At 42.8% G+C, this 22,374-nt stretch overlaps 1 non-coding gene across 1 annotated transcript; it reads right to left on the bottom strand.

Moving 5' to 3' along the window:
* Positions 1 to 5,729: 5,729 nt before the first annotated feature.
* On the bottom strand, positions 5,730 to 5,811 carry trnas-cga (transfer RNA serine (anticodon CGA)). The gene has a single exon. It is a non-coding gene; the product is annotated as a tRNA-Ser (tRNA).
* Positions 5,812 to 22,374: the final 16,563 nt, after the last annotated feature.

Below are 22,374 nucleotides of genomic sequence, written 5' to 3'. Positions count from 1 at the left end.
TTTGCACAAGGTGCAATAATTTTACTAACCCGAAGGAGTGTACTTTTGAAGTAAGGTGTATATAGCATAGTCATAATTTTGGTAATCTAATGCAGGCACGTCACCAGACACTTTTTACCGGGGCACGTCCCTCTGTAAACATGCGTTGTGCCCCTGTAAAAATTCCCAAATACATCCTTCAGACTACGCTACCACTGATATGTGCCAAGGAAGAATAACATAGGCACGATTTTCCCTATTTCAACCACGTAACCTTCTTTAGCCAATGCTGCATAGGTCTACCAAAGAGTGAAGTGAGGAGGCTGTATTCGCAGGCATTGGGTGACAGAGTTCTCGCATGAAATCCGTCCGACCAAGTCCCGAGATCCGGAAACATTTCATATTTATGTTCACCTTTATCTCAGAGGTTGTACCTACATCATTGAATATTTACTCATGATGTGAGCAGGCCATCCACCGTCTTTGTCATGTTCTTTGGATGTGATAAGCGATGTGTGTGTGTGAGTGTTGTTTCAGGCGTGCATCTACTGCACCAGACCTATCTGTCCTAAGAGACGCTTTATCTGACCCAGTTATTTTATCCCGCTACGTCATCTTAAAGTGTTGGACATACATTGCGTTGTATGAGCAGAGTGTAACGTACAAACTAGGAAGATAGATTATCTAGAGAACTACAGAATATGAATACATAAAGTCTAAGAATAAAGCCAATTTATAACAGTCGCCTGTTCAGCGAATGGACTGTGTGTGACGCATAGCGCGCAATTTGGAAGTTAAAATAATATAACTTATCAGACCATATAAGGAACTCTTAATTTAAGATTCTGACTTTTCGTTTAGCAATATTCCCTCTTGTAGAAGTATTTATTGACTGTGCCACAGTTAGATTAAAACATGTTCAGTTCCTGGACGGAAATATTGTTCATTATTTTGTATCTGTTGAAAGTTGTAACACTGTGCATATTGTGTTTTTTAGTAATATTGCCTCTTGTAAAAGGCTGACTTGATTATGTTTGATGAGCTACAGAAGGAGGAATTGAAAAGCTAAATGGCTGAACTCAGGTGTTTTTCTTTGCTTAAATAGCCTGTAGCTCTGTTACTGTGGTCACCCCACAGAAGGGCAGGAGAGGATATTCTGCTTTGACTCGTTTTGCTTGTTGTTTTTTAGCATTTGTCTAAATGACTTTTTAAGTACGTGTTGTTTTTCAGGCGCTTTGTCTTTCAGGCTTTTAGAAACTACAGTGATGTCATGTCCTCTGATGTCATGTTTCCACTGTGATGTCATGCAAAACTGTGAAGTCATAATCAGTGATGACATCACTTCTTGTGATGTCAGAAGCAGTGGTGCTCTGTTGTCAGTCAGCAGTCATCACGTGTGCTGTTTTGCTCTCTTTTTCAGCTTTCTGATCTGAACTGTAAATAATATGCAGCACATGTTCATAGAGCCCAGGCAATGGTGGCAAACATGGGTTGTATGAATGCTGTATGAGATGTAAATGAAAACAGAAGCAGGATTCCTGGAAGTGTCTTTGAAGCTGTTTTGTATGTTGTCTACACTGACTGTGAAGCAAAAGTAACACAACAGCCACATCTGCAGCTTGTTCTCAGTGTTTACAGCACAATCATTCAGCTGCTTTCATGCAATACAGTAATAACAGTGCAGTCATGCTGGTTTCTGTTAAGAGCTGCTTACAAGCAGAATGGGATTATTTCTACGTGTCAGCATACAGTGTATAACATGGATTCCAGTAAGAATCTGACTTTGAAAGACAGAATCAACATGTAAATGATAAAGTGTCTTCCTGTGGATGTTCTCAGATATGTACAGTATGAACACTGTGATCCTTTCCCACATGTCCCAGTATGTCTGATTGTGTTCCAAGTGAGGGTCAGACTGGAGAAAGTGTCATGAAGCTGCCACCCTTAAAAACCCTTAAACAGGCAACGTGCACCAGGAGATACACACTCTTTAACATCCTGTAAGGGGTGTGCTGGGAGGTTTTCGCTAATCAAGTTGGCATTTATCAAAAGTCTTGTCTGGTATTAGCATCTAGATCACATGATTTGGTTCAGGCTATCTTTCATCGTTTCGTCAGCCTGATCAGAAAACAAAATTGCTGCCAGTGGTGGAGAACCTGCTTCCTTGGGGGTAAGTAATCATATATTAGTCTACTTATTTTCAATCAAACAACAATTTAAATTCCTAATATTAATTAGGACATTTGTCTAAACATTCTGATGAAGAAAAAATGTTTCAACTGTGTTTGTGGTGTTACTTAGCAGCTTTTGAAATGTATGTATCCCCTGAGATACGTTGCCAGATTAGGGGTAGAAATTTGGTCAATGTGCATTATTCAAAATTTTGTTTTGGTCTGGATGGGATTTTGGGAGATTGGGGAGCGATGACAGTTAAGGCGGGAATAGCAATATTGTTGATAGTGAGGATGGTTTCCCTATTGGTGTGTTGCATTATACCCATTCTGAGAAGGTGTTTGCTGCAAGTGATGTTCAAACAAACAGTGGAAGAAACCAGGAGGCAGATGACCTTGCGAGACCGGGTCTGAGGACCAACGCATGGGAGAGCTGGTCAACGAATGAAGGTTATCAACAGACGGTTCACAAGATTCTTTCCTCGGGTGTGGAACCAAGTATAGCCTGACAGGGAGAAGAGATGCTGAAGATCTCTTTGATTGGAAGTGACGTACTGGCGACCTCTCCTCCCAGAGTTAGCTTAGCAGTTCCAGACCCAGCCGGACGGATGTTCGGCCAGAAGCAGACGACACCAGAGTACAGGAGATGGGACGGGACTGGAAGAGCTGCATTACATTGCATTTTATTACTATTGTTGTGTGATAATCCATAATTTTATGTATTGTACTTGGTACAAAACTGTGATTAATTCATTTGATGGTGGTGTATTCATTCTATGTGTATTATCAATCAGAACTGATCACTGATATGTCCATTGCCAATTGTGTCAGTCAACTGTTCGGAGTGCGACCTTTGGTAAAGTGGTCGGTCACCAAGTGGGGTGGGGCCGTAGGCGAGTTTTCCCAAGATAAGAACATGAGTTACGAAAGTAGCAGCCGGTGGGTTTTTCGCACCTATGCACTGCGAACAGTGGACAAGTGTGATGGCAATGTTAAAATGTGTATTGTTGAATTCAGTATCGTTTAATTTAATCATTTAATCATTTAATGTGATTCGGGTACATATATATATATTCCTTTTCATTTATTCAATATGTTCCCTTTGACTTAGAATGTAGAATTATTAGAATAATTTAGTGTTGATTATGGTAATTAATTCTTAATTAACTATGTGGGATGATTTTCTTTCATTTTAGATTATTTCTTTATTAAATCACTGATAAGTGATTTCAGGGGGGACTATGTGGGAGAGAAATGTCATGACATGGCCTAATTACATCGTGTGCCTTGTTGACTGGTTCATATGAATATGGTTGAAGGTTAGAATGAGCGTGTTTATAATAATGGCGAGAGCTAGGCGCCTCCAGAGAAGGCCACGTACGCTTGTTATGATTTAAGACAGTATAAAGTCATATCGCAAAATGAGGTCGTTGGAGATTTGTGAACATTCTGTAAGCACGTTGCTGTGACGACTGTTCAAATAAACTTCCCCAATGAAAGGCTGACCGACGCGTATTCGACTCCTTTTCTCCACAATACTGGAAGGCATGTTAATAATTACTGCAGTACCAGATATTATCATGCACAGCTGTGCCCATTACAACAGTGTAACTATAAGTTACTTTTAAAAAATCTATTTATTTTCAAGCAGGGCATCTCGGCTGGCTCCTTTTATGGGAAAGAAAGAGAAGCACAGGAATGAGAGTGATAGAGGAGATCCCTGCAAGTTCTTCTGACTCTGAGTCAAGTGATATCAAGGAGTTGACCTTGCTGACATGATGGTGGCCTTGTACCGCACCCCTGCAAAGTCCCACCGGTGGTACCTGTGCCTCTTTTGGCAATTGGCTGATATAGCCTTCAACAATGGATGGCTGCTGTATCGCAGAGATGCCAAAAGCATTGGTGTGCAAAAGCACCAAAAGCTGAAGGAATTCAGGCCGGAGGTTGCAGATGCCCTTATCCACAGTGGAAAGAAGGGAAGGCCTTCTAAGGGAGGGGAGGAGAATGTGCACAGCCCCACCAGATGCATACAAAGGCCAACAACCCCAAGAACAATGGTTGATGTCCGCCATGATCAAGTGGATCACTTCCCAGCTTTCACAGACAGGGGAAGGTGCAGGCTTTGCCCAGAAGGACAGACAACAATCTACTGCACAAAGTGTGGTGTTCGTCTGTGCATCGTCACTGGGAAAAACCCACACAACTGCTTCCAAGCGCTCCATAAAAAATTAAATATAGGCAGGAAATGAGGGGCATTGTTCATAGAGTTGCCACCATTATGGAAAACCTGGACCCATAAAACCTTCTCCGGTGTTCAGTTGTGTATGCATCATTTGAGAAAATGAAATTGCTGTGTTGTTTTGTTTTTATGTAATCTTCAGTGCACAAAAAGTTCAATATGTTAATCTTGAGATGTTCCGTTTCCGAGATTACTAAACTGGATTAGTAATCTCATAACAAATAATAAAATCAACTTTAAATGTGCTCTGTGTAATGTAAATGACCAAGAAATATAACAATGTATCATTTATCTTCATCAAATATAACATTAATGTGTTTATCATTTTGGCTCCATTTATACCTTAATAGGGCAAAGTAACCTGGGAGATACAACTCATAAAATCCCAAATATTGAATATATATATATTTTGAATTTGAAAATATTTTTCTTAGGGCCTTAAGAGATGAGTGATAACATTAAATTATTTTTTGCAACTTATTTTCCACTCCTGCCTGTTTAGAATCAATAAAAACTCTGAATACCAAAGCATCTCAGTGTCATTCCAGTGTCATCTCTCTAAGTAATGATGGAAGAAGCAGAAGCAGAAGCTGCTCCTCCTGAGCTCTACTTTCCATATTGTCCACACTGACTGTGAATCAGAAGCAGCACAACAGCCACATCTGCAGCTTGTTGCTGAAAAGCTGCTCTGACAACATTCACAGCCCAATAAGCAGCACACTGACAGCAATGTAGTTGTGTTTGTGAGTCAGAGGAAATCTCAGGTTCCCACCATGTGAGTGAAGGACAGACTGCAGCACTGATAAAAATGAATTCCCAGCATCAGTGTGTCAGTGGAACTGAAGGTGAACTGTCTGAGAGCTGAACACTGACAGCACTTTGTTCTCTTCTGGCTCGATGATGACGGATAGAAATAAAGCCTTCATGAGATCTGCCACCTTCTTTTCTTGTGTCTTTGTTGCCTCCTCCTGTGCTGTTAGTTTGGAGGCCAGATTAATATCGGCGGCAGTCTTTTCTTTCAGTTGCTCTTTCCAGCTCTCTGCCTCTTTCAGAACTGACTGATATTCACTTTCTGCTGCTGCTGCTTTCAGAGTTTCACACAATCCTGCAGTGACAGACCTAAGTTATGGCGATCAAGAAAAAGCTTATTTTTTGTTTGTTAGAAATGGTCAGTATTCGAAATGGGTCAGAGGAAAGAGTTGTGTCTTCAGAGATCAATCTGTGCAATAATTCATGTCATCAACGACACGTCTGGCCTTTGTTTTGTTTCATCAAATGGTCCAAGGAACTTGTGCTTCTTTCCAGGTTAACTTTTAGCAACCCTGAGTCAATAATGTTATCGTTGTCGGCAGGATTCGAACCTACGCGGGGAGACCCCAATGGATTTCGAATCCATCGCCTTAACCTCTCGGCCACGACAACCACATACACATGTGCGTTCACCCTTAACATTCAATGCTTACAACTCACCATCTTCTTGAAGGACTTCAACTTCAACTCCTAAGACAGACCTAAGTTATGGTGATCAAGAAAAAGCTTAATTTTTTGTTTGTTAGAAATGGTCAGTCTTCGAAAAGGGTCAGAGGAAGGAGTTTTGTCTTCAGAGATCAGTCTGTGCAATAATTCATGTGATCAACGACACGTCTGGCCTTTGTTTTATTTCATCAAATGGTCAAAGGAACTTGTGCTTCTTTCCAGGTTAACTTTTCACAAACCCTGGGTCAATAATGTTATCGTTGTCGGCAGGACTTCAAATTCAAATTCAAATTCAAAAATACTTTATTTATCCCAGAGGGAAATTAAATGTTGATGTAACTCAATTAAATCAAGGAGTTATTATAGATGCTGATGGCTGTGGGCAGGAAAGATTTCCTGTAGCGGTCCGTTTTGCATCCAAACTGAAGAAGCCTTTGACTGAAGAGACTCTGTTTTCCGATAACAGTCTCATCGAGAGGATGTTCAGGGTTGTCCATAATTCTCTTGATTTTATGCAAAATCCTTCTTTGCATTATTGTCTCCAGAGGTTCCACAGTCGTCCCCAGAACAGAACCAGCCTTCCTTATCAGGTTGTTGAGTCTTTTTAGGTCCCTGCTTCTGATGCTGCTGCCCCAACAGATGACGCAAGAGGAAATGACGCTCTCAACAACAGACTTGTAGAATATCTGCAACATCTTGTTCCAAACCTTGAAGGACCTTAGCTTCCTCAAGAAGTACAGTCTGCTCTGTCCTTTCTTGTAGATGGCTTCACTGTTGTGTCTCCAGTCCAGTCTGTTGTCCAGATGAACACCAAGGTATTTATATTCCTCAACCACCTCCACTTCTTCTCCCATGATGGAAACAGGGTTTGATCTGACCCTGTTTCTCCTGAAATCTACAATCATCTCCTTTGTTTTGTTAACATTCAAGATGAGATGATTGTTCCCACACCATGCCACAAAGCGGTCCACCAGCTCTCTGTACTCAGCTTCTTGTCCATCTCTGATACACCCGACTACTGCAGAGTCATCTGAATATTTCTGTAGATGACAGGAGTCTGACTTGTACTGGAAGTCTGAAGTGTACAGAGTAAAAAGGAATGGTGAGAGTACAGTCCCCTGTGGTGCTCCTGTGCTGCTGATCACCTGGTTAGACACACAATTCTTCAGTCTGACAAACTGTGGTCTGTTTGTCAGGTAGTCATTAATCCAGGTGATTGTTGAGGCCTCCACCTGAGTCTTCTGGAGTTTCAGACGAAGCAGATCAGGCTGGATTGTGTTAAATGCACTGGAGAAATCAAAGAACATGATCCTCACAGTGCTGCCTGCTTTGTCCAGATGACAGTGGGTTTGTTGAAGCAGGTGTATGATAGCGTCTTCAACTCCAACTCCATGGCGATAAGCAAACTGCAGGGGGTCCTGATATGTGCTGGTTTGCTTACACAGGTGGGTCAACAGGAGTCTCTCCAGGACCTTCATGATGTGGGATGTCAGGGCAACAGGTCTGTAGTCATTGATGTCTGAAGGGTGAGTTTTCTTTGGTACCGGAACCAGACAGGATGTCTTCCACAACAGTGGTACCTTTTCTTGGGTCAAGCTAAGGTTGAAAAGGTGTTGCAGAATCCCACAGAGCTGCTCTGCACAGGCCTTCAGGACTCGGGGGCTGACACCATCTGGACCTGCAGCCTTGTTCCGGTTCAGTCTCTCCAACTGCCTCTTCACCTGACTTCTAGAAACAGAAAAGTGGGAGGGGGAGGCAAAGGGGACAGCAGCATCTCCTGATTGGGTTGAAGAACCTGCGCGGGGAGACCCCAATGGATTTCTAATCCATCGCCTTAACCTCTCGGCCACGACAACGACATACACGCTTGTTCACCTTTGACATGCAACGGTTACAAATCATCATTTTCATGAAGTACTTCAACTCCTAAGACAGACCTAAGTTATGGTGATCAAGAAAAAGCTATTTTTTGTTTGTTAGAAATTGTCAGTCTTCAATATGGGCCAGAGGAAGGAGTTGTGTCTTCAGAGATCAATCTGTGCAATAATTCATACGATCAACGACACGCCTGGCCTTTGTTTTATTTCATCAAATGGTCTAAGGAACTTGTGCTTCTTTCCTGGTTAACTTTTCGCAACCCTGGGTCAATAATGTCATTGTTGTCGGCAGGACTCAAACCTGCGCGGGGAGACTCCAATAGATTTCTCATCCATCGCCTTAACCTCTCGGCCACAACAACAACATGCATGCTTGTTCACCTTTGACATGCAACGGTTACAAATCATCATTTTCATGAAGTACTTCAACTCCTAAGACAGACCTAAGATATGGCGATCAAGAAAAAGCTTATTTTTTGTTTGTTAGAAATGGTCAGTCTTCGAAATGGGTCAGAGGAAGGAGCTGTCTCTTCAGAGATCAATATGTGCAGAAGTACATGTGATCAACGACATGTCTGGCCTTTGTTTTGTTCAATCAAATGGTCCAAGGAACTTGTGCTTCTTTCCAGGTTAACTTTTAGCAACCCTGAGTCAGTAAAGTTATCGTTGTTGGCAGGATTCAAACCTACGCTGGGAGACCCCAATGGATTTCAAATCCATCACCTTAACCTCTCGGCCATGACAACCACATACACGTGTGTGTTCACCCTTAACATTGAATGCTTACAAATCATCATCCTCATGAAGGACTTCAACTCCTGAGACAGACCTGTGTTATGGCGATCAAGAAAAATTTTGTTTTTTGTTTGTTAGAAATGGTCAGTCTTCGAAATGGGTCAGAGGAAGGAGCTGTCTCTTCAGAGATCAATCTGTGCAGAAGTTCATGTGATCAACGACACGTCTGGCCTTTGTTTTGTTTAATCAAACGGTCCAAGGAACTTGTGCTTCTTTCCAGGGGGGTATTCCTCGAAAGTAGCTAAAGAAAGCCAGGCTATAGCCGGAAAGCGCCGCTTGAACTAACGCCATCTCCCAATTAAGCCTCAAGTCGTTCCACGAAGATACTTTAGCCGCATCTCGGTGAGGCTAATCCAAGCGAGGCTTACATAGCCTAGCTAAGTGCGAGTGCACGAGGAACGTAAGAAGCCCTGACGAGTGGATGGTGGAAAAACGGAGATCTGTGTGAAAAGAAGAGCAAGACAAGCGCTGTTATTTTTTCGGCAGCTGAACAAATAATGCTTATGGAGCTGTATGAGGATTTTAAAAGTGTCATCACCAGAAATGGTAATACAGCTGCGATCAATAAAGCGAAGAAAACGGCATGACTAACAACTGCAGACAGACTAGGCACGTAAGTTATGAAAGTTTCATACCATTGTCAATTGTTAGACATTTATTTTACTGTCCTCATGTATTTATGCTCTCCTCTTTGTGTTATAATGTGTTTACATAAAGCATGCTGAATTGTCTCTGTATGAGATGTGCAGCACAAATATACTGGCCCTGCTCACTTTATTAATAACCCAATAATCGACATGCATCATCATACTTTGTGACTATATTATCGTGAGTGTGTGACCCAGATATTAACATTTCACTGTTACATCTCAACAGGAGCAATATTAACAGCCAAAAGCGTACCTGGCAGCAGGTGATGGTAAAGTACAGGAAAATATTTCAGAGTGGTAAGTAGCCTTTGAAGAAATGTGTTTGTCCAATAAAGAGAGCACCAAACTAGATATGGAATACAAGAAACTGAAAAGAAAATAGATCAAGCTAGAGATTATGAAACTGGAGAGGGATGTTAGTATAAATTCAGATAAAGGAGAATTTCGTGTTGTGAACTGTATTTAAATCGAGTTTTCTCTCCACAGCTTGAGAAACATGTAATAATAATTAAACAATTCAACACAACTTGAACTCAAACTTGTCATTATTGTACGGTTCATGCAACGTGTTAGAAATGTGTTTTTTACATTTATATTCACAGCCATGACCTAAACGTGTGGAAAGTTATAAATCATCTCTGTCCATTTAGCCTTCTTACACTTGCTCTGACTTAAACTGCTTCTGTGTCGATGCTAAATTATGAAAAGAAGTTCTAACTCAAAGGTCACAACAATAAGGATCAAAGGAAATATGTGTCCCTGTATAGGTCCCTCATTGTGTCAGGAGAAACTGAGTCCTTTCAGGCACTAGAACCTGCAGGGACTCAACGAAGAAAAGACTTGAGCCTGAAAAGTTGTCCACAAGACAAAATGTATAAAATATGGAGTACACTATTAATTTAAGATGGCTCTGTCAGAAGTCAGCCATGGTGCCTGAGAACTTTAAGCAATGAACCTGTATTTAATTTGGCCAAAGGTCATTTCTATCCGTGCCCTTGTTTTAGCATGTGCATGTGCATGTGCATGTGCATGTGCATGTGCATGTGCATGTGCATGTGCATGTGCATGTGCATGTGCATGTGCATGTGCATGTGCATGTGCATGCCCTTGTTCCTGGATCAGGATATAGCGTGAGGAGGTACGGCCAGCATGCATAGACTCTGTCCCCAAGCAGGACACCATTGAACTCTCCTGCAGAATAAGAGAAATGTTGCATGGATATACATGTGTTAAGACTTTAGGCAATTTGATGCAATATGTACCGTATATGGCTATCTATAATAAAGTATGACGAGCACTTTAAATTCCTTAAGATGACCTCTACACCTGACCTCTCATTACATTACCAAAATTCTGCCTATGCTACACCTTACTTCAAAAGTACACTCCTTCGGGTTAGTAAAATTCTTGCGCCTTGTGCAAACCTCTGTGCCAGTGAGGATGCTCGGAACATCCTAGAATCATGAACTGATCCCGGCCATTTAGCCTCAATGTTGGAAATGAAATCACCTCCATCACAGATCATCTGTATGCACGGAGGATAGGAGTCAATGACGAGGTTTCACAGGGCATAAATGTAAAATTGCTCAGCATTACTCAAAGGGGTTGATGTGGTATTTTTCAAAATGAGAAATCCAGTTCAGAGTCTATGGACAATTATCCCCAAGTGTACCTGTACATTTAGGATATGGAAAAATGTTCGGTTTACATAGTCAGCCTCCATGGGTCCAGCAGGGGCCTGGACAATGTGACAATGTTTAAATCCAGACTGAAAACAGTCACAATGACGTCATTTCCGCTTGCAGGCCTGGCGGGGAAATCACAATTTGAAGTGCTTTATGTCCCTCTCGGCACTTCGTCGTTTTTCATAGACCGGAAGGACATGGCAGCCTCCATAGAGCTTACCTGCTCTATGTAGATACAGAAAAGTTATTCTTCACTCAGGAGGATAAGTGAGATTTTTGACAGAGATCATTTTACACCAATGAGGACTAACTTGTGAATGAATATGTTGATTTGAGCTAATAAATGACTTAATTTATTACATAGTGTCCCTTTAAAGAAACGATAAAAGCTCTGAATACCAAAGCATGTCAGTGTCATTCCAGTGTCATCTCTCTAAGTAATGATGGAAGAAGCAGAAGCAGAAGCTGCTCCTCCTGAGCTCTACTCTGATATTCAGTTTCTGCTGCTGCTGGTGCTGGTTTCAGAGTTTCACACAATCCTGCAGTGACTCGGTTGCACTGCTTGAGCTCCTGCTCACACTTTTGACGGAGATGACGCTCACACGTCAAACAGTTTTGCACCTTCTTTAGTTTTTCCTCAGTCATGGAGCAGCCGCTCTCTGCTGCCACTCTTCTGTCTTTTTCTCCTGTCAGAAAGAAATGTTTCTTCAGCAGCTTTGTCCTGAGAACATCCATCCCATGCTATAAATAGCTGATCCTGTCATTCTTCTGTTGGTAAGAGTTCTGTCATTTCTCTGATCCATAATCTCGGTTGGCAGCAGAGGCGTTAGAGGGAATCCCCTCGGTTTGTGAAACTGGAAACTTCCACTTGACTCGAGGAACTACGGAGGCCTGGAGATGATCCTGCAGGAGCTGGACATCCTCTGAGTGAGGAGTCCCAGCTGCAGCAGAGACCTGGGATTGTTCTTTTTCCAACAGTTGCTGGGTTCCTCATAACTTTCCTTACTGCCAAAAGTAATGGGACACGTGTAGAAAACCTCGGGCAAATCGTCGTCTGCCATGTCACACCACTGAAGTGGAGGAGATGATTTCTTGCTTTGACTCATTTTGGTTGTTGTTTATGAGTAATTAAAATCACATTTTTTTAAGATAGCAAGTAAGCATTGTTTGTAAGTGCTTGTTAAAATGACTATTTAAGATAGTAATTAAGTGTTTTTTAGGCGATGTGAAAACCGTTTGCTGTGACTTTCAAATCTGCTTCAAAAACTGGACGGGTTTCTTCAGATAAACTCCTGACCAACTGTGAAAAAGCAGTGAAAATGTCTGGCCTGTATAAACTTTGTGATGTCAAACAAGATCAGAGATGACATCGATTGTGATGTCACTACAGTGATGACATCACAACTTTGTGAAGGCTTCTGTTCTGTCTCTTCCGGTCTGTGGTTCCAACCACAGATTCTGGATGGAACTGAAGTCCGGATTCCAGAATGTTGATTTGTGTTCTCTGTTAATCTCTGGACGACTTCAGCTGATTACTTCCTGTCACTGTCACGTTGGAAGGTCCACTTCTGCCAGTTTTTCAGCAGCCAGTATCATGTTTTCCACCAGCAGTGTTTTCCAAGACAGAATAATGTCAGTTTGTTTAAAATGTTGCCAAAATAAACTATTACAATTACAACAAATGTCATCTCAGCGCACTTCAGTAATAAAGTCCAATTCAGGCCAATTGGAGTTCAATTCATTGTAATTATAATCCAATTCATTCAATTCAGAATGAATCCAATTCATTCATACAGAGCAATTTAAAAACTATTTCCTCGCTAAGGAAACCAACAGATGGCACCGAACTGGCACTATTTCTAATTAGATAGAACTTTTTAATAGTTCTAAGATCATATCTTTCTGGTTTTATTTGCATTTTACAAAGAGTCCCGAGTAATTATGAAAGTGGGGTTTTAGTTTGAAGAAAAAGCCTCAAAATAAAGTGATTTTTAGGAGTATGCAGGGATTCATTTCCATCTAATGAACAGGTCAGTTATATTAAACAGTGGGCCGTGTGAGCAGCAATCAGGGGAGTAAGGAGTTCACAGATCATAGACAGAGGCAACCGTCCAACTATTCAAAGCTTTTAAAATGAGTAATAAAATCTGACAGGTAACCAGGGAAGGAAGTCCTTTAATCCTGGAAATATTCTCCAGGTGATAGTCGGCTGACTTCCTAACTGACCTGATCTGGCTGCTGAAGTTCAGCTCTGAGTCCATAATAACACCCAGATTCCTGCTTGGTTTGTGGTTTTTAACATCACAGCCTGAAGCTGAGCTCAGATTTTTAACAGCTGACAATGACCTCTGTTTTCTCTTTGTTTAGCTGCAGGAAGTTCTGGATCATCCGGTTGGTTATTTGTTGGAGGCTCTTTGCTGGGCCAGTTATTCCTCTGTGCCAGCAGCTGAGCACCAGTTCTGCCAAAACTAACAGGAAACATCATCCTGCACCGCTGGATTATCAACAAGTAACACTGACCAAGTCAGGAGATTAAAAAGGATGCAGAGGATAGGCAACCATCTCCTAAACTCGGGACTTGTGTTTGACACCAGTCTTTGAACTGCTGTGAGACCGTTGTTTCCTTCATTCGTTTTTCACCTTTTTTTCCAAAACTACTTATTCGAAAGGTGTAAAACATTAAAAGTACTGGGTTAAAGTTAGAAAAGCAACATGTTTAGAAAATAAAATACACTTTTGGGGGAAAAACTTGGCCAATAAGACCAGGAGCTCCTGACCTGTCTCATACATTTCAGTAAGAAATTGTACCAAAAAGGGCAAAACATGTCTCCTTTAAAGGACCAATAAGAGCTACATCTCAGACTCTACAGGCCTCAGTTAACTTGTTAAATATGTGAGTGGGTCGGTGTGAAAACTCAACATCTAGGCTGTTATTTCCAGCTTCTACGTTTAACTGAAATAGAAAATCTGAGAATTACGACAATTTGGGTAGAGCTATTTTACGACAGTAAAATATTTGGCAGTGACTAAGTGCCTTTAGCACAGACAGGAGGGTGGAGGCCAGAGGAGACAATGAGGCTGATACCAGAGCAACCAGATGAGCCTCCAGCGTCCACCTGTCCTGATAGTCCCTCACAAGCAGCTGTCTGTTGTTAGCACGTTAAGCTTTGATTGATCTGGGCTGGTCTGTGGCATTATTTATAAACCTTCACCCTTGCTGTTTCCTCTCATAGCTTGTTTTCACCATGACAGCTGCTGGGTTCTTCCTGAGGTATAAGCACAAGCTGCCTTTTACAGTTTTTGTTTGATTGATTGGAAACATTAGTTAATATTAGTGATGGCAAAACGAGGCTTTTTGAAGCATTGAATCATTTTGAATTGTGTCATAAAGTGGTTCACTACCCGAAGCTTCATTCAATTCCCTTGGGTGACATCTACTGGCGTAGCGATTGTTGCACCTTATGAAGCCCTGCGAATGTGATGCATATAATAACACGATAATAACACTTATGTATGCGTGTTGTACATATGGGTTTGTAGTACCTCATTAAAGATTGATTAATTTACCCATGAAATAATAATTTGCCCTCTCCGGGTCGGGAATGAGATCCTTCCCCAAGTGGAGGAGTTCAAGTATCTCGGGACCTTGTTCACGAGTGAGGGACGAATGCAGCGGGAGGTTGACAGGCGGATCGGTGCGCCATCAGCTGAGCCAGAAGGAGAAGCTCTCGATTTACCGGTCAATCTATGTTCCTATCCTCACCTATGGTCACGAGCTGTGGGTAGTGACCGAGAGAACGAGATCGCCAATACAAGCGGCCGAAATGAGTTTCCTCCGCAGGGTGTCTGGGCTCTCCCTTAAAGGCTGAGTTATACTTCTTTTAACTGCCCTTGCGCTTGCGTCTTGCGCGTATGTTAATGGCTCGAGACGTTTATGCTTCATTTTGCTTTGCCGGCGGTTGCGTGTGCTGCGTGGCGATTCACCACCAGGACAGTAGGTGGATAGGGTGAGAAGCTCGGTCATCCGGGAGGGGCTCAGAGTAGAACCGCTGCTCCTCTGCATCCAGAGGAGTCAGATGAGGTGGCTCGGGCATCTGGTTAGGATGCCTCCTGGACGCCTGGTGAGACACGTCCCACTGGGAGGAGACCCCGGGGAAGACCCCGGACACGTTGGATCTCTGGCAGGGGAACGCCTCGGGGTTCCCCCAGAAGAGCTGGAGGAAGTGGCCGGGGACAGGGACGTCTGGGTTTCTCTGCTTAAGCTGCTGCCCCCGCGACCCGACCCCCGGACCAGCGGAAGATGATGGATGGATGGATGGATGGAATAATAATTTAAAAACAATGGGAAAATTTTTGGTTTGTCATTCATATTTTCTTTGGGAGTGTGCTTGGTGTAATAAAGAGGGTGCTTGTGTTACTTCAGGTGTTTTTATTAAAGAAAAGTAATTTTTGCACAGTAGAAGGACTCAAACGGTTTCTTTTTTTTTTTTAGTCAATTTCTCCAGCTTTGGAAAATACTCTGTCACAGGGAACAGAGGAGGCTGATGTGCTGAAGGAACTGTTTGGGTCGAAATATTCCCACACTTTAGAACGCTTCCTCGATGGTTGCTCCATGAGAGAATAATCCAAAACTCTGAATATCAAAAAACGAGAGCTGTTCGTAACGTATAATACGTTTAGAACGGGGACATGAACCGGGGCTTCAGCCATCTTGAATACACTGAATATTGGTTAATATTGCATTCTTACTCTTTGCTGTACATAATTTCAGGGTTTCCCTCTTTGCCTTGTTGACTGCTGCTACATGGGGTTTTCCCACTAAAGGTGTGCTATCATCTGTTGTGGTAAAACATTACATGCTTGCTTGAATCCGCTTCTGCTAAACTTGTTCTCATGCACCCAGGTTCAAAATCAGCAGGCCAGAGCAGCAGCGACACAAGAGCTGCAGGTAATTTTGGCTCTTACCAGGGAGCAGCCGCTGGCCGCCCGGTGACCGTGCCCAACACTGCTTCCAGTGACGTTTATATGGCGACACCTGTGCAAGCCTCTGGTCTAAGTCAACCTGTTCTTAGGGCAGACCCAAGACTCAGCAGCTCTGGCTCCGTTGTGCCCGTGCAAATGGCTGTGCACGCTTCTGGTGTCCCACAGGCTGTTCAGACGGGTCCAGCATTGAGCAGCTTGAGCTCTGGCCTGCCTGCAACAGGATACTCTACTGTCACTTATGTGCCTGTTGACGTAGGATCTGAAGCTGGCGCTCTGCAACCTGGAGCTGCCCAATCTGGACCACAAGGTAAATCTTCTGCTTGGAGTGTAGATGGCCCAAAATATGTTTGGAAGCCTAAAGGTGTCTGTGTGTTTTCATGTAGCCACTAGCAAATCTTGCCGAGCTCTATTATGAAGCCGAAACCTGCTGTTTAGTTTGAATTAAAAAATAAAAATTCAGAACCTATGTATTAAAACACAAAATGATGCTCAGGTGTGTAATAATGGCTCCCTTCTGCTTGGAAGAAAGGCCCTTCACTTTAAGCGGCCTTACTGGGGCACCAAAGAGAAACCTGAGCATTACACCTGTGCTTCTCATTCAGTTTGCTCAATCTCTGTAGAGGGGGGGCTTTTAACTTTACGTCCTAGGAGACTGATGTCAACACTCTGTGCTATCAGAACTTCTGCTGTGAAAAGGACTAATGATGAAATGTCTCCACACAGAAACCCAGTGGGCTATTGCTCCCTCAGTCTTTGAGGATGCGTCAGCCCAAGCCCTCAGCCTCACTGACGTTCTCCCTGCAGCCCCTCTGTCACCACCTGGCCCTGTCCTCCAGTCAGGGGAGACCTCCAGTGTCACCAAGGAAGCTGAACTCGGGAATTACCAGCAGCAGACGGAGGAATTCGGCTACCCGGATGATCGCCAAGGGTCTGGACCGGGATCTGCAACCGTACTGGTGCCACGCTTAGGTGTGGGTGGATCTCCTAACTTTGACTACAGGCTTTTGTATGGCTTGTACCCCTCTGGAAGTTACAGCACCTTCAGCCAGCAGCATGAGAAGGGCAGAGACTACTTTCAGGATGTCCACTACTTGAAGGAGCATATTACTGACAGCCATGGTTCTGGGCAGCAGAAAAAGTTCTTCCCAAGTGCCCGCTAGAGCTGAACATGATGTGCAGAGGGTATGTTGGGAGTGGTACCTGCAAATGTCTTTATCTCAATGCTCTAACTAATCTGGTTCTGTTTCAGATTGGAAAGCTGAATCCAACGGCATAAGATTATTTTTAGTCTTTGAATAAAATCTTGTCAAATGATCTCGCTTCAGAATGATTGTCTAAGGGAAACAATGGCGCATCGAGAGGAGTCAGATGAGGTGGCTCGGGCATCTGGTGAGAATGCCTCCTGGACGCCTCCCCGGTGAGGTGTTCCGGGCCCGTCCCACTGGGAGGAGGCCCCGGGGAAGACCCAGGACACGTTGGAGAGACTATGTCTCTCGGCTGGCCTGGGAACGCCTCGGGCTCCCCCCAGAAGAGCTGGAGGAAGTGGCCGGGGACAGGGACGTCTGGGTCTCTTTGCTCAAGCTGCTGCCCCCGCGACCCGATCCCCGGACCAGCGGAAGATAATGGATGGATGGATGGATGGAATGGCCTGTGTACACCATCTGGGTTCAAGGCAAATAGCAGGCATCGCCTGTCATATTTGACTCGGACATTCTGCTTTTGGCTTCAAACATGGCTTCTCAAAGCTCTGCATCTTGAGAGGATTTGCTATGAAGGTGTTAAATAGTTGCACCCTCTGCTCAATGACTATAGCGATCAGCTACAGCATCCTTTACAGCCATTTCTCTACACCTGGACATGGCAGCCAGACACAACCCCTTCTACGCAGTGCATGCTTTAAATTGGGAAAACTTTGTGCCACCACGTATCTCCGGGCACAGATTGCTGAGTGCACGGTAGCCAACCTGAAGGCTTGCCAGACAAGCATTGGGCTTGAAATACTTGGCTGGATCCTCTTTAAATATTCTTCTGCAGTTAAGCCACAGCCAGTGCTGTCTTTGGCAGTCTTGTATGGTGACCTTGACTGGGTTTTTTCCCCAAACCCTGCAGACGGAATGCTGAAGTAATGGCTAGCCAGTAGATGATCATGATTTCTAATTTTGACAGCCCTAGTATCCATATACTAGGGCTGTCAAAATTGCTTTTGTTCAAATATTCCCTCTAAAAAAACAAACATTAAATCTGTATTTGCACATTGTCTGACGCACATACACATCGGGTGCATTGCATCTGCATCTGGGGGCTTTCAATCAGCCAGGCGACGACAGCATTGTGTCAATGGCAAGACAAACTACAACAAGGTAGTGTAAGTTTAAACCTATTTGACAATGTATTTGAGTTTAATATTATGCCATGTTCATTTGGATGAACATTTTCAAGATGTAACCTCATGTTGCTGGTGGTCGAATGATAAGCTAACCGTAGCTTCCGTACAACTTTAACTTGAGGCTCCAAAATTTGTCAAATGACCAAAATCTGAAGTATTTCCAGAAAGGACTTTTCATATTTGTGGGGGTTAAAATCACTTTCTCTGCGCCTGCAGTCGAGTTGGGCCCTGAACTTTCTGCCATCTTCACATAAGTCAACTTTCAGCAGTGACGCTTTACCAGAGTGCGACTCCTGTGACCTGTCCCTGACCCCGTCATGCAGTGTGCCGACTCAAGGCAGACGGCGGCTGCGCAGATGTTTTTCCACATTCGAATATTCATTTTCACCTTGTCTGTTTTTAAAACCTTTTTGAATATTTTTTGACAACCCTACCCTGTACCACTCTACTATTGTGCTTTAATAGGCAACTTGTTGCCTTTCCACTCTGTAATGGCAGGTTCTGCAGTTGTGCCAGAACATGCCTATTGATGTTGCATCCTCTGAATTTACAACTTCTAAATGGGAAGCCAAATTTCCTTGTTGGTATCCTGGGTAAGCTTTATCAAGTCCTTGTACAGTTGGAAGTGTACATGGTTTACTGAGTAAACGTGAAATCTTTCATTTGCTCTTCTGCTCTAACTCACTGAGCAAAGTATTGGTAGAACTAATGGTGCTCTCCCAGTACCCAGCTCCTCATCTAGCTTTCAAATTTCTATCCAGCAGTTTTTGCTCATAAATGGTCCAGGAATGATGTTGGAGCAACTCTCAGCGAGAGGATGCGTTGCTAATGCATTTAAGAAAAATAAATTTGATTTGAAGACTGGTTTGTCTATGAAAATATAAAAACAATTTTGAATTTTAAGCCTCCATAGATTCCTCAATTGGCCTGTTGGCCTTGTTTTAATGTGCTCTTTTCATGTCTTGTACACGGTTTGTTTTTATTGCGGAGTTAATATTTTACTGTTTTCTGCAAATGCTTTTATTAGTGTGGTCATTTTACAATCCTTGTGTTTTGTTTCATTCCATGTTTGTCCTTTTTAATTGCTATATCAAACATTACGAGTTACATTTTGCTTGAAAAATGCTCTATAAAGTCACAAGCCCTGCAAATCCCTGAGATGCTCTGAGAAAGTCTTAAAGGGGACATATTATGTTAAAATAACTTTTTGTTTTTCCCACCTGTGCTTTTAGAGCATGATTTGGGTGTCTGAAGTTTATATCTTTATATCACGAGTGTTTTGGGTATATCTGGAAGTGTGTTTACTGCATTAAATTGCACACCAGATGCCCAGGTTTTGATGACGGGAAGCAGCATCAAAGCTGAAAAAATGTGAACTTTAAATCTTACAGGATGTGAAATAAAATGTGCTGAAGAGCAGGATTTCTCCACACGTCAGTCATCATGATGTGAGTGCGACAGTAAGACTGTGTGATTGCAATGATCATCGTAGATTTGTCATATTCAGTTTCTAAAGAATTTGTTCCAAAAACCTTCCCGTGAAGTGATTTGATTGTAGGTCAGCGCCCGCTGTAGAGCGAAGAGATTCCTCTATTTTACCAAGAGTTGGCTTGAGAGGCTGCTGTTGAGCCTGCACATTGACTTCCCTGATGTGATTGTTCTCTGCAGCTGAAAATGGGACTCTCAGATAACTTAGTGTCTGTCAAAAGCCTCTGTTCCCTGTGTGTAGTTTTGTGTTCATTGTCACACAGAGAAATGAGGGAAGCTCAATTTGATGACATCCTCATAAACTGCATCTGTTCTAAACAGTATAGTTCTATTTTAGAAGTCAGAGTACAACAATAGATGTTTCTCCATCTATAAAAAGCTTGTTTGTGATCACTTCTCTCGCGTATGGCCACACAGCCCTGAACACGCCCAATCTCTGAAGCAACAGTCAGTTTTTGACACATTTTATTTTGCTTTTAATACATAATTGTGTTGTAATTTATTCTATCAACATATTTCCTTCACAGCAAGTTGTGTCCCTCAATACATGTGTAACGCTTTGACCAAAACCAACTCAACGTGCCATGAGAAAATACGACCAACGGGAAATGCCATCAAGCCATGTGCTAACTAACACAATGAAGGGACCAAAACTAAGTTCTTGTAATGTGTAAAATGCAATTAATCCCACAGCACTTTACACTATAAAGGTATATGTAGATGCGCACAGAAAAGTAAACAGCTGCACATAAGACGTCCCGGTTATCAGATTTGATACATTTTACTGATCTGAAATGCATGTAATTCTATCTTCTCCCAGCTTTCTATGTTAGACTGATTAAAGGAGAAGGCAGGGCAATTTTATTTATAGAGCACAATTTCTACACAAGGTAATTCAAAGTGCTTTACAGCTACATAAAATCACAAGAAGGCAATAAAATCATTAAAAAGAAATAAAAAATAAAAAAACCAGGTGAAGAGTGAAGAGTGCAGATAAAACACTTTCAGGTGTCATGCACAGCTAAACAGAACTGTTTTCAGCCTGGATTTAAACATTGTCAGAGTTGAGGCCTGTCTCACATCTTCTGGAAGACTGTTCCAGATTTTAGGGGCATAAAACTGAAACGCAGCCTCACCTTGTTTAGTCCTGACTCTGGGCACCAGCAGGAGACCCCTCCCTGAGGTTCTCAGAGCCAGAGTTGGTTCATATGGCTTTAACATGTCAGAGATGTACTTTGGCGCTTGACCATGAAGAGACTTGTACACAAGCAGAGCTGTTTTAAACTCTATTCTCTGAGCGGCAGGAAGCCAGTGCAGAGACCTGAGCACTGGACTAATATGGTCGTATTTCCTGGTTCTAGTCAGGACTCGAGCAGCAGCATTCTGGATGTACTGCAGCTGTCTTACAGCCCGTTTAGAGAGCCCAGTGAGCAGGCCGTTACAGTAGTCTAACCTGCTGGAGACAAACACATGGATCAGTCTCTCTAAGTCTGGTTTAGACACTATTCCTTTGATTCTGGCAATGTTTTTTAGATGGTAAAAAGCTGCTGATGTTACAGATTTAATGTGGCTGTTAAAGTTCAGGTCTGAGTCCAATATTACCTCGAGATTTCTAACTTGATAGTTAGGTTTTAGAGAGAGAGTCTCAAGGTGACTGATAACACTTTCTCTTTGTTTCTGTGGGCCACAGACAATGATTTCAGTTTTGTCTGAGTTTAGCTGGAGAAAATTGTTTTGCATCCACACACTGATTTGTTCGATGCAGCGACACAATGTATCTACAGGCCCGTGTTCTCCTGCCGTCAGTGACACGTAGATCTGAGTGTCATCTGCATAGTTGTGGTAGGACACATTATAGCTGCATATTAGCTGGCCTAATGGAAGCATGTACAGATTGAACAATACGGGTCCCAGGATTGACCCATGGGGAACCCCACAGGTCATAGCCATTTGGTCTGAGACACAGTTACCAATTTCAACAAAATATTTCCTGTCCTCCAGATAGGACTTGAAGCAGTTTAAAGCACAACCAGAGATTCCCCAGAGTCAGAAAAGTGCTGATATATTGGAATCCCATTAAAGACATGGTTGGTAATCCTGTTCAGAAACACATTTTGTAATACTGGGTGAAATGGATCGTCTATCCTGAGAGAAATCTATACAAGATGTATTTAGAAAAAGGGACGAAAATAATCAGACCTCTGTGGCAGCTGTAGGAATGAGAAAAAGCTGACAAAAACCAATCAGATGCCTCTGCTTTCTGCCTACGCCCCCCTCTATCGGCTCCCTGCTCCGTGTGCGCACGCGGTTCTACCGGCTTTGGATGAAGCACTGACGGAATGGGGAGGGGGGGGTGGAGCTTAGAGGAGGGGACACTTTCGAATCTTGCTAGCTCTCTCGCTAGCTCTCCAGGATTACCTACCATAGCTTTAATCATTGTTGATTTAAACAGAAAGTTTAAGGCATAATCTTAAAGGTAGAGAGGGTGTCAGCTTCCAGCTCCAAATTGATCATGTAGCTTTGCACCCAAGGGCATTTGAGTGCATCTTCCACATGTGTGCACTTCAGGTGGTAGAGTCAGGAAAACAAAAGCACAGGGGAGAGATTTAAGTCTTGTGTAGGATGAAAATCCCAACATGGGAAGA

Source organism: Odontesthes bonariensis, chromosome 11 (assembly GCF_027942865.1).
Source record: "Odontesthes bonariensis isolate fOdoBon6 chromosome 11, fOdoBon6.hap1, whole genome shotgun sequence".
NCBI lineage: Eukaryota > Metazoa > Chordata > Actinopteri > Atheriniformes > Atherinopsidae > Odontesthes > Odontesthes bonariensis.
This window is presented reverse-complemented; position numbering and strand designations above follow the sequence as displayed.